The 13,866-nt window shown below is 43.6% G+C and overlaps 1 protein-coding gene across 2 annotated transcripts in view; it reads right to left on the reverse strand.

The window, feature by feature from the left end:
- Positions 1-781: 781 nt before the first annotated feature.
- Positions 782-13,866, reverse strand: part of LOC147449450 (uncharacterized) — a 279,835-nt gene continuing 266,750 nt past the window's right edge. For both annotated transcript variants that reach the window (XM_086521894.1, XM_086521895.1), the window contains one exon: positions 782-1,005. The gene's annotated coding sequence lies outside the window, so the exon portion shown is untranslated. The remainder of the gene's footprint in view (positions 1,006-13,866) is intronic.

Consider the following 13,866-nt stretch of genomic DNA (forward strand, 5'->3'; position numbering starts at 1 on the left):
CACCGTGAGGCTTGGTTATCGAATGTAGGTAACTAAGCCAACTATGCTCAGACAGAGCATTAAGTGAATAACTAAGCCTCTTGCATGGTCACAAGAGGATTAGATATTCATTCATCCTCCCAACTAGGCCTTGGAACTTCACAACTATGCCAAAATCAGCATAGTTACAAAAAGTGGGCATAGTTATTCATTTAATGCTCCTTTTTGGGTGTGACCAAGAATGAGGATTAGTTATTTGTTCAAATAACTCATAACTAAGCTTGGGGTGACCATAGCCTTGTTCGTATCGCTACCGGCAATCCCGTGCAACTTTCCTCCTGCTACCAGCGCACCTCTTAGTAACCCCGTGCAGCACCTCTGTCGTTACCTGCCGGAATTCCCTTGCAGCATCCCTTCTCCTGCATGTGCACCATGGTGCACACCTCACTCCCATGCCCTTCACATGCCCTGAAGCGCTTGAGTGAGACAGCCTCACGTTGACAGCAGGAAACTGCGCTCTATCCCTGACCACGCTGCCTTCGGCTGGCCTTATGCCCTGCCTTGCAGCTCTCGATTGAGACAACCTCACGTTGACAGCAAGCGACCCTCCTGCTTCCTCTCCCGTCCCGTGCTGTAATTCAATCCCTTTCTCCGTCTGCTTTCATTCCCTCGTGCTTTCTCACTTCACCGTCGCCTTTCTCACTTCAATCCTCAAAGACGATCCCTCAAAAACAAATTGAGTAACATGGAAACATTTATTACGACATGAAAAATATCACGTGAATGGACACATGTAAACTGTGAACAATTTTAGAATAAAAGAAACATTGAATAAAAAAACTTAACCTATGAAACAAGACATAGCTTTCTGTGAAGCTTCCCAATATACAAGAGAGATGCTTAATTTTTAAGCTTATGGATTGCCCTAAAAAAAGCGAGATTCTTCTGGAAACTAAAGCATTATAGTCTTTGCCATGACATATACACACTTTGTGGCATTATCCTCTAACACTTTCGAAGACAACGCTGCATCAACAACAACATACTCTGTTAGAAGTATGGTAATCCATCATCTCCTCATCAAATAAACAGGAAAATATAGCCGTATCTAATATGAGTCTGCATTCAGATTCAATTAATGCCATAGACAATATCCAATAAGTAGGAAACATCAGAATTATATACAATAATCATGATCTGTGTTATAAAAAAAACAAATTCTAGCACATGGATTGCATTGATAGTCTTTTTCTCCTAAAGCCGGATGGGAAACCACTCTCAACTTAAACTGCAACTACAACCATTACCAACTACAAACTAGGGAATTTCCACAAGTTGGGCAAGTTATAGTTAGGGTTTTGGGCACTCTCACAAAAAAATATTTCCTTTTCTCGGTATCAGCCTTTCTCCCCCTCTCTCACACAAATTGTGCCCCCATCATTGTACATAGGCCTCCTTGCAGCCCACACAGCCACTATAACAAGTAGCAAGAGTATCCCAAGTGTTGTTGATTAACAAAACTTTAGGGCCTATATAGTCAGAGCATGTCATGTAAAGATAATTGACAACAATAGCACACACAATCTCTTCTTTGAAAGTAAAAAAACATTAGAAATCTAGTAAAGGACAAGAAGATAGAGAAGATTGGAGCTAACATTGCTAAAGACATATGCAGAGGGCTATGAATAATTTAACTTTTCCACTATGCAATGCATTATCCATTGTGGACAGTAGGCCTATCTAGTTGTCACTACATAGATCTTCCTATTAAAGTTTAGGCATCTCAAGTGAACTGCCCAATGTGATCCCATTATTTAGTTTGGCTTTTAGGTATTTATTTTATTTATTTGTCAAAGTCTTGGGTAGGGCAATTTAGTAGGATTGCTATATAAGAAACCCCTTGACCCCATTGTATACACATTCAGTCATTCATTGCCAAGGTTGATTGGATCAGGAGACTCTCTCTCTCTCTCTCTCTCTCTCTCTCTCTCTCTCTCTCTCTCTCTCTCTCTCTCTCTCGCGTGCTCACTCCCCTTGGTCTCTACGCTTCCGCATCGTCGACTTTGACATGGTACCAGAGCTTCTTGGTGGAGCTTAGTGCTTGGCCCTTGGCGTGGAGGTGCAGCTCTTGGAGAAGAGACCCCCTTGAGAAAAAGAGTGTGATCCACTGTCGTCGGCACCTTCATCCCTCACCATCTTCTCTAGTGTTTTAGAACGCAATTGACGCTCCACTAAGTTCCCTCGCCATCGTTTTCAAAACGCTTCCCCGCAGCAATTGTCTCCGCCCCCCCCCCCCACCGAGCGTTTTGAAATGCCGCTGTCCACAGACAGCCTCCCCATGGCGACATATTTTATCCCTATGCTTTGAAGCACCGGCAATCATCGAGCTCCCCCTCCCCTATCCCTTGCATTTTGAGATGCCCTGTCGACGCTGCCCCTTCCCCCTCCCCCTCCCAGGTTTACTACGTTTTAAAACGCTGACAACGGTGACAAGCCTCTCATTCTTTGGCAATGACAAACAGCCATCTCACTATGACGCAACATTTTGAAACACTGTGAGCTAACAGTGTTGGACAACATTTATTTGTTAAAAGGATTAAAGGTGGCCACCATAGAGAAATCCGTGCAATGCTTTGGAGGAGTGGCTTGGGAGTTGTAGAAGTGGAAAGGAATGGCCCAAGACAGGGCGAGGAAAAGTTTTGATCTATGGAGCCTTGATTTTTTCAAGAGCTCCTACACGACAAAATTGAGGCGGATTGCAGTGAGTGCCGAGCGGCTTGGAAAATTTTTATCGGCTTGAATGGAATTCTTAGCCATTGCTATGCACAGTTTATTGTGGAGCTTTAGACTTGTTCAAGTGTACCACATGGAAAACGTACGGAGCCGCTATCGGTGACAAAGTTTTAAATTTCAGAGAGGGATACCAGATTGTGCGGAGCCCATTGCGTGTGGAGTTCCCTTGCGGTGGTATTGAATTGGCTTGGATCTTTTTTGGCTTGGTTAGTACAGCCAGTTTTTGGAGTGTGAGAAGGTACCCGATTACCCGACCTTGAACCTTCAATATATTTCTACCTTGCTCGGGGCGCGACGACAGCGACCAAAGACAACCAAAAGCTATGGATGACGGATCGTCAACCATCCACTTAGTGGCCTATGCATTGGCTCAGCTCTCAAGGAACTCGACAAATTGTTTGGCTCGAGTTTATGAAGTCAAAAGCAAATGGCGGAGTTTGCTAGAGGACAACAGAAAAGGTCAGTTGGACAAGGATGGAAGTACTAGTAGTCAGTTAGTTGTCCCGATACCTGAGAGGTACGACCACAGTCATGATTGTGATTCGATGATTTGTTTGGCACGAGAGTTTGAAGCCAAAGGCAAAAGCAGAACTCACAGATAGACAACGACAAAGGCAAGCTGGACAGATATTACGGTAATAAAGATTTGACAGAGGAGATCGGCATGCCACTCGTGGCGGTGGCCACAGAGGCCTCGCCATTAGATTTCTAGTCGAATAATAGGTGTCACCACTAGCTTCAGCCAGAGAGAGGCTCACAGTTTACGAATGGGGATTCTTGGACATAGTATGGTCTACAATTCAAAGTTTCTACAAAGGAAACCGATGCTTAAGATGGCATTACTACAGGTACAAAGCTGAGGAGAGCATCATCCAAGTGTCTCTAGTAGTCCAAGGCCTTCTATTGGGGTGTCCATGGTAGCTTCTTCATCGACTTGGTCTCACTATTGATGTGCACTATGAGCTGCAAAGAGGGTGTTAAAAGTTTAGGCATCTCAAGTGAACTGCCTCATGTGATCCCATTATTTAGTTTGGCTTTTAGGTATTTATTTTAATTATTTGTCAAAGTCTTGGGTAGGCCAATTAACTAGGATTGCTATATAAGAAACCCCTTGCCTCCATTGTATACACATTTAGTTATTCATTGCCAAGGTTGATTGATTGAGGAGAATCTCTCTCTCTCTCTCTCTCTCTCTCTCTCTCTCTCTCTCTCTCTCTCTCTCTCTCCCCGTGGTCTCTTCGCTTACACTGTCAAGAAGTGCGCAGTGCGACTAGGAAAGCGTCGGGCCTTTGAATGTGAGGATTTGTAGCAAAATCAAGCAAGGTGTTGATGATTTGAAGCCAAAAACACACTCAAATAGAACAAAACTCCACCCATGAAAGCCCACTTTCAAAAAGAACCAATAGTAACTCAAAACTCTTGTGTGTGGGAAGATTAGGTGTAGCCTCACTCCCAATTGCACAAATGCGATGCTCATTCGATCTATTAAAAACCCTAAAATGATGCTTTAGTACTTCATTGGAGAAGCCCAAGTAGTTGTTTGAGGAGGGGAAACCCTAATTGGAGGCCTCACAGCCTCGAACATGTAGTGGAAGCAGCACGGGACTACACTAGCACTCTGTAATGGAATGGTTGTATCTCCTTGCTTATATGCTCAAATGAGCTCCTTCTTGGCCCTAAAACTTTCCCCTTAGCTTGAGCAACGATGGAACCATTGTTGATGTGGTATTTTCAGCCATTTTTTACTATTTTTGGGCTATTTTTGACCATTTTATGGCCATTCTTAGCCCAAAAATGCCCCTTTTTGTTCGTAAAATGCTCAAACGAGTTGGGAGAAATCCCCAATTTGTGGAAAAATCCATTGGGATCAAATTGCATGTTGAACGTCATTTTTCCACTTGGTAAGCACTTTGGACACGTCTTTTACATCCGCGCATGAAACCTGCTATTTTTGGCCGAGATTGCCCGCATTGAACTTTCTAGACAAAACGAGCGTGACACTTCGATACACTTGATATTTATACATTAAAGAAAAATAGGAATATTTATGTGAAAAGGCATGCCATAGTGCCACGTCTAGGGCCTTGTCTGCCTGGAAAGGTATGTACACGACTGCAACCGTGGCATCTATTTTCGCATACATCACACTATGTACACCATAGCATTTGGTCCCACATGGAAAAAGCATTGAGAGAGAAGTAGATATTTTAGTTTCACATTATGCACGTTCCACGGCATAACATTCACCCCCTCTAAACGTGCACATCCTCCAGCATGTGCCACACATATCTTTTGCAGGTTCAATCTTCATTTAAGTCAACACACATATCAATCTCGTCATCACTTGCAACGAAGTCCAGTGCATCATCATCTCTTTCTTCATCTTCATTCATGAAATTTTACATCAGATTCTTCATTTTGACTCTGTTGTGAATCAAAGGGATTTGTATCACCTCTTCTTTTGAATAACGTGATTCTTTTTCTTGCGATGGGAATCTTCATTTCTATCCCATCCAACTCATGCAAGGTATAAGTTGCATTCCCATGTATATACTGAACCACATAAGGACCAAACCATCTCTTTGAAAGCTTTCTTATTGTTGAATGCTGCTTGTCAAGATTGGTGTCATACACCAACACGCAATTGGCTTCCTCAATAGCTTTAGGTCTAAGCCTATGCCTCTTATCAAATCTGTCTTTATTCTTTAACCTTGCATCTTTCAATCGTGCTATTGCAATCTTAATATGTTGGGGCCTTCTTTCCAACTAATGTATGTGCAACGCAAGAAGGTTTTCCCAACTCGTTCCATCTTCCCAAGGAAATACATTCCTTGTGGGAATTTCATCCTCGATTGGCATTATAGGTTTCTGACCATACATCAACTCAAAAGGTATATAACCAGGAACTGAGCTATGAGTTGTACGATCACATTAGGTGAAATTTGGACTCACAAAGGGACCCTTTAAGGAGTTTGACTTTACATCTCTCTACCAAAACGGGTGCATGGATAAATTTTTGCAAACAAACTCCAAAGTTGGCTGAGGTTTGACAATTAGAATCTCCTCTTCAAGCTCTATCTACTGATATATAGCACGCCATGAGATTCCTCATATTTTAGAAGATTTTTATTTTGATTCACCTATGATGTGAGACCTCTGTTGGAATCTAAGTGAATAAAAAAAAGAATCTTCTAAAATATGAGGAATCTCATGGAGTGCTATATATTAGTAGATAGAGCTTGAAGAGGACATTCTAACTGTCAAACCTCCGCCAACTTTGGAGTTTGTTTGAAAAAATATATCCATGCGCCCGTTTTGGTAGAGAGAGGGAAAGTCAAACTGCTTAAAGGACCCCTTTGTGAGTCCAAATTTCACCTAATGACCCATAAATCATAAGGCAATAACCTACGCCACTCTCCCATTTTACCTTTGCAGGACTTAGCCAAAGCTTTAATGATAGGAGGATGTCCACGCTCTGATTTACCATTTCCCTCAGGATTATATGCAGTTGTGAGAGCAAGTTTAATGCCCAATCTAGAGAAACTACCTTGCTTTGTCAACATCCAACTCACTCCTGTCCGCTGTTATTTTCCCAACACAGCCATAACGGCTAATTACATAATCCAAGAGGAACTTACATACCCCTTCTCTGCTTTTTCTTCTTAGAGCACGACCTTCAACTTGGTTGGTTAAGTCTTCTCGTGCAAGCACTATCTATCTCATTTGCCATAAGCCCAATGGCATTGTAACCAGATCCACTACCCACTTATAATGCATGGCCAATGGGTAACTAGGGTGCAATCCATCACGATGACGTACATTTGAATACATTTGTCATGTAATGGAATTTGCCTATTCAATTTGAGAATAGCGGAATTTAATGAGAGTACTTTCAAGAAATGATTTTGTGAGCATAGCGGGTAGACATAATTGAAGATAGCAACATAATCATAGCAATTAGTTAACTTGGCATAGACAATACTTTTGCAAGAGAGAGAGTTTAGAGAACATGACAACAGTTGAGGACCGGATTTATGTGGAGCCGGTCCCCCCTCCAATAGGCATTTGTATTATGATTTCTCCCATAAAGAGAGACTTGTTACAATACAGTCTTTGTGTTCCTTGTGACCTAGGTGATGCCATGAAGATGGAAGGCTTCATGCATCACAAACATAACATAAACTTGAAGAAAGCTTTAACTATCCCAAGCCTCAGTCCCAAGACCTCAAACACCTTCGAAGGTGGAGAGAGCTAGTAGGGAATGAGGGTAGGGAAGAGGAAGAAGAAACATTTCGTAGGAGAAAGAATTAGTTCCTCACTTATCATACTCTTGTTGCTAGCATACATAATAGCATAGTAATGAAGAAGAAGAAGATGGCAAGCTTAAGCATTGAAGCATGGCTCTTGGTTGGATTTGCACTCCATAGCCAAGAGTGTTGGTGTAGGCTCTCAACCTCTACTTGCTTGGAGAAGGAGAGGGAGCTCTTGCACTTTGCATAGTACACCATGAGAGTGCTTGTGAGTGTGTGTGGGTGAGTATACCCCCTAAGCACCCCCCTAGCTTGCTTGGGTCGACCCCCCCTTGTAGTTCATGCTTGAAGCTCATTGGACCCCTCCAGGCCTAGCCAATCACAAGTAGAGCCTATTACAAGCAACAGGGATAGCCTTGGGACAAGTGTCCCCCTTTCCCCTTTGAGAGAGAGGACTTGATAAATGCAAAAACAATTAGATAATTCAAGTAATTTATCATTGGACCCCTTTGAAGCCTAGCCAATAGGCTTCAAGCAACACATGAAGGTAACATGGGTAGGGACCTGACATGTGTCCTTGCTGCCTCTTCAAGCTGGGGCTTCCCTTGTGAGTGTGAGTGTGTGTTCTCTCTCTAATCCCTAGGAAAAGGGCTCGCCCCCCCTCTTGTAGGGATGCTTTTGACTTTAGGAGCTCAAGCACCTTAGTCATCAAGCATGACAAAGCACTTGGACTAGGGGGTATTCCCACAAGCATCTCAGGCAAGCATGTCAAGGCACCTCAAGCGCCTTAATCAAGCGGCAATTCAAGCACCTCAAGCATGGAGTAAGTCAAGCACCTCAAGCACCTTAATCAAGCACCTCAAGCAGGACAAACACCTCAAGCACGACAACCACCTCAAGCAGGACAAACACCTCAAGCACGACAACCACCTCAAGCAGGACAAACACCTCGAGCTTGGGCCGGGTTCCCACCTCAAGCTCAGCCCTAGCTTACCTAAGGTCAAAGGACTTTTACACACATTATTGGAGGTCTTCAATGAAGCTAACCCTAAGGTCTTATGCTCCATTGGTTAGCCTTGCTCTTGATAGACCATCTCCCATTTGGGCCCCTTTACTACTGGCCCCGTGTTGAGATAGATCTACAAACACATATCTATATCTTAACACTTGTTCCCGTTTATTCTCCCACATTAAGTGATCAATTTAATATGAGAAAATCATTTGGGTTGGTTAGATATTAGATTTTATGACATTACCTCTCTCTTGAAATCATAGTCGTCCTCGACTATGAGGTAGAAGAGATAAAGGCTTAGTCATTAGTCAATCGTACTTAGCGGGTAGAGGATCCCTTTTTTACCCTACGACATCTTTCCAAGATGGATGACTAATCCATTTGGTGCTTGGGAGACATAGCTGCCGCAAGCATGTCTGCTCTTTAGTCCATTTCATTCTCCCAAAGTAGAGTGACAAATTCTACTTGGTGTTTGAGAGACGTCGTCATCACATCTATTTACAAAACCTTCTCTACTTTGAGTTCGTTGCCTTGTATGTTGACCTGATGGTTGCCCCTTCTCTTCTAGCCTTGTAAGCTTTAACTTTAGCTCTTGCATTCCTTTAACAATATCATCGAGGATGGATTTATCACTCTTTGGAATCACAATCACAGGCTTTATAGAACTCTTGGGAACAATTGGGACTTGACTAGGGTTGACTATCATCTTGTCTCTTCGTTGTTGTTGCTTAGTTAGTAGTGAAATGGCGTCTTCGACCTCATTCCAATCGGTCTTTAAGCCTTGTTCAACATCTTTGTCCTCAAGTAGTAACTTTAGGTTCTCTTGAATCTCTTTACCTGCTGCCTACAAAATAGCTCTGTCTTCTCTGAGTTTAGGGTAGCCTTTTCAGTCCTTGAAATTTGATCATAGCGGCGTTTAAATTCCCTTAGCAGTTTGGTTGGCGAAAGTCCCTCTTTTGGCCAAACTAACCACTCTAAAAAAGTACTTTGTTACCCTTTTTGAGTCCTCCATGAAATAATCTTCTTTTAAGGCTAACTTGAATGCTTCCCATGTTTCCCCATGCTCATTTCTAATTCCCCTTAGATGCTCTCTGATCTTAAGAACCACAACTAGATCAAAACTTTGTACCATCTCTGCTTCGGGCACTCGACGAAGCTCCATCTCCTTTACATATCTACGGCGATAATTTGTTACATATTTACCTTTAAATTGGTCCATTTTATTCACCACAAATTGAAGCACTTTGGTTGATAAAAGCTCCCTTCTTTTTGCAGCTTGTTGCTGCTGTATAAACACCGCAAAAGCTTGAAACATTTGCGTTGTGACTGGATCAAATCAAACCCCCTGTTGCTCTTGTTGCTCCATAGCTGTAAAGCTTTAATTTGAAACCTTAAATGAATATTTTGAACCCTCACCCTAGCCTACTTTGTGTTGTGTAAAGAAGTGCGCAGTGCGACTAGGAAAACGTCGAGCCTCTGACTGTGAGGATTCGTAGCAAAATCAAGCAAGGTATTGATGATTTGAAGCCAAAAACACACTCAAATAGAACAAAACTCCAGCCATGAAATCTCCACTTTCAAAAAGAACCAATACAAACTCAAAACTCTTGTGTGTGTGAAGATTAGGTGTAGCCTCGCTCCTAATTGCACGAATGCAGTGCTCATTCGACCTGTTAAAAATCTTAAAATGACGCTTCAATTGCTCAGCGTGACCATTTCATGGAAGATATATTAATTCATTGGAGAAGCTCAAGTAGTTATTTGAGGAGGGGAAACCCTAATTGGAGGCCTCATAGCGTCGAACATGTAGTGGAAGCAGCACGGGACTCCACTAGCACCCTGTAATGGAATGGCTGTATTTCCTTATTTATATGCCCAAATGAGCTCATTCTTGTTGGATCTAAAACTTCCCCCTCAGCTTGGTCAATAATGGAACCATCTTGATGTGGCATTTTAAGCTATGTTTTACTATTTTTGGGCTATTTTGACCATTTTTGGTCCAAAAATGCCTCTTTTTGTCTGTAAAATACCCAAACGAGCTGGGAAAAATCCCTAAATTTGTGGGAAAGTCCCATTGGGCTTAAATTTCATGTTGAAACTCATTTTATCACTTTGTAAGCACTTTGGACAAGTCTTTTATGCCCTCGCATGAAACCTGCTTTTTTTTGCCAAGATTGTCCGCATTGAACTTTGTAGGCAAAACAAGCATGCCACTTCAATATACTTGACATTTGTACATTTCTTAAGCAAAATAGGAATAATATTAATGTGAAAAGGCATGCCATAGTGCCAAGTCTAGGGCCTTGCCTCCCTGGCAAGGTATGTACACGATTGCAACCGTGGCATTGTTTTTCGCATATATCACAGTATGTATATCATAGCATTTTGTCCCACATAGCAAAAGCATTGAGAGTGAGGTAGATATTTTAGTTTCACATTATGCACGTGCCACAACACAATACCGCATCAATTTTGACATGGTATTAGAGCTTCTTGGTGGAGCCGAGTGCTTGAAGCCCTTAGCGTGGAGCAGCAGCTCTTGTAGAAGAGATCCCCTTGAGAAGAAGAGTGTGATCCACAATTGTCGGTACCTTCACCCTCACCATCTTCTGTAGCGTTCTAGAATGCAATCGATGTCTCACTATGTTCCCTCACCAGCGTTTTTAAAACGCTTCTCCTTACCCCCCAACCCCGGCACCGAGAATTTTGAAACGCTGTTGTCCACAGGCAGTAGACTCCCCTTGGTGACAGATTCCCCCCCTATGTTTTGAAACGTCAGCAGTCATCAAGCCCCCCCCCCCCCCCCCCCCCCCCAAGGTTTACTGCGTTTTAAAACCTCGCCCCATGGCGGCACTCCTTGACAACGACGACAAGCCTCTCCTTCTTTGGCAATGACAAACATCCATCACACTATGACCAAGCGTTTTGAAACGCTGTGAGCCAGTAGTGTTGGAGGACATTTGTCTACTAAAAGGATTAAAGTCGGCCACCATAGAGAAAGTCGTGCAATGCTTTGGAGGAGTGGCTTGGGAGCTGTAGAAGTGGGAACGGCTCAAGAGAGGGCGAGGCAAAGTTTTGATCTGTGCATCCTTGATTTGTTCAAGAGCTCCCACACGGAATTTCGAGGCGGATTGCAGTGAGTGTGGAGCGGCTTGGGGAAATTTTATCGACTTGGATGGAATTCTTAGCCATTGCTATGCACAATTTATCGTGGAGCTTTGGATTTGTTCGACGCCTACCATAAGGAAAACGTGTGGAGTGGCTATCGGCGACAGAGTTTCGGATTTCAGAGAGGGATATCAAGTTGTGCGGATCCCATTGCATGTGGAGTTCCCTTTGCGGTGGTCTTGAATTGGCTTGGATCTTTGTTGGCTTGGTTTGTATGACCATTTTTTGGAGTGTGAGAAGGTATCCAATTACCTGACCTTGCAGCTTCAATATGTCCCTACCTTGCTGGAGGTGCAAGGACAACAACCAAAGACAACCAAAACGTCAGGACAAGGGCTAGTGGGCAAGGCCCAACCTAGGGGAGTCAAGGACTTAGGGCAAGGGCCGGACTAAAGGTCTGGATAGGGGATCCATTTAGGGCAAAGAGCCATGGGCCCTCCTATAAAAGGTAGGCTGGGAGGAGGATCCAACATTCAGTCCTCCTTTGGGTTCTACGTTGGTATCAGAGCTAAAATTAGCTAGGAAAGGGGTGTGGTTCTTTTTTGCATGTGCTTGCAAGGACACCGTGGAATTCACCTCTTGCAAGGTAGGGAGGATGACGAAGGGAACCATGTGCTGGGCCTCTTGAGGCAAGGGGGTGACGATCGAATTGCTCAAAACCCGGTGGTGTGGAGCTCTACGAGAGCACAAGGCCCTCGGCTTTACAAAACACGTCACTGAAGCGGGCAAGGCCGAGCAACACAAGCGACAAGGTCTCCCTTTCTCTCTCTCGACGTCTCTACAGTGCGCGACATCGCCAAGCTTTGCATCATTTTCATACTATAGTGCCTAAGGCCTTTGGCCTTGGGCAAATTATTTAAGATAGGGTTCATACCCACCCTGGCATACACCCCAAACAAGCAACACACAAACTCTTGGCATACATAGTTTGGCAAGTCTTGCTTCTTGGTGCATCTTTCGGCAAGCCATCAGTCATTGAAGTTGCAAAATTTTTCACGAAACTACTGTATGGTAATATTTCCGGATTGAACATCAATTTTGTTTCACAAAAAGCTCGACGAGAGCACGTTTGTGCTGCAAATCGAACGCGGTGCTTTTATAACAAGATTGATATCTCAGATTTGTAACTTTCAACGACCATACGGTTGCAAGTATCCTTAGCCCGTCCACCTACCGACATTGGTGGTGCATCCTACGGATAGGAGGTTGTTTTTGGGAATCAAAGGTATTCTTTTTCTCTCTCTCGCACTACACAGTGTTGCCATGGATTTCGATATCAACATGACCTTTGATTTTGAGCATAATATGCCTGATCCTTCCCATGATGGCTCGCGGCTTGATACTCTCATGGAGGGTACCCAGGATGCTATGGGAGGAGATGACGCTGATGAATTGCTTGATATCCAAGAATTTTGAGCACTTCAAGCACACATCTCAGTAATGGAAACAAATTTTGCATCCCTAAATGAAAATGTCACTAAATTATCCACTTTAGTGATACAATTTATGCAGCAGCAGGCCAAGGTTCCTGTTGACACACATATGCATGAGCATGTTGCCGATCAGGGGGAAGGCCCTTCTAGTCATGGACAAGGTCCATCTTCAAATTCTCTGCACTCTCTCACTACCAAGGAGGTGGACGAGTTGTTGGAAAACACCAAGCCACCAACTTTTACTAGGAGGGGATCGAGATCGCAATAAGGATGCAATGAATATCTTTCTCAGCAAGTGGGATGGAATTCACGCATTACGACGTACTCTGGATGCAATCAAGCACAACAGACAAGTCTAACTCTGGAAGGCAAGGCCTACAAATGGTGGATTTCTCTCAAGGAGAACAATATCATACCACAGAGTTGGGTAGCCTTTGAGGCTATGTTTTGAAAAGAGTTTCTGCCCATGAATGAGGGAGATAGAAATTGGATGGCTTGGGACACGTGCTCCATGCCCAACACCCATCATTGCTTGAATATATCTCTCACTATTGGGATGTTATACTCAAGTTGGAAGGGCTAGACAACTTTCAACAAGTATGTGGGTTTATCCGCGGTCTGATGCCAGAGCTTGAGAAGCACGTTGATGGAGCAAAAGATGTCGTGCGCACACTCACACACCCAGACAACTCAACACAACACAAGTAATCTACTTGAATTCCTCACCTCACTCACTACCACTCAAAAGCTCCCTAAAAACTCTACCCACAAGCTCAATTCAAACTCCAAACGCCTCGACCTACAAGCCCTTGCTTGCCCGCAAACACTACAAGGTGAGTCGAGGTGATCAACACTTGAAATCACGCTTGATGGTGACCAAAATATACAATAAAAACCATCAAAAAACCAAAAACTCCAGCCACAAACGGCCACTCTCAAACCATTGCAAAATATTCACCAAATTGCACTCTGTTGGACTCTTTGGAGTAGCGCCAACCCTAATGGCACCGATACAGGGTCACATAGTCTTGCAGAAAGCCGCACCTTCTTCCCTCAATTCCTTGCACACACACATCCATGGAGACCTCATAACTCCCATAGACTCTCCCAAGTGCAAAATGGAAGAGAGAAAGCTCTCATTCACTCCTCCACACACTCGAAAACAGGACGCGAACGCGACGGGACTGCATTAGACCACTTGTAGGAACCCTGCTTCCTCCCACACACAGAG

This window comes from Adiantum capillus-veneris, chromosome 10 (genome assembly GCF_014529385.1).
Source record: "Adiantum capillus-veneris isolate H3 chromosome 10, ASM1452938v2, whole genome shotgun sequence".
Classification (NCBI taxonomy): domain Eukaryota; kingdom Viridiplantae; phylum Streptophyta; class Polypodiopsida; order Polypodiales; family Pteridaceae; genus Adiantum; species Adiantum capillus-veneris.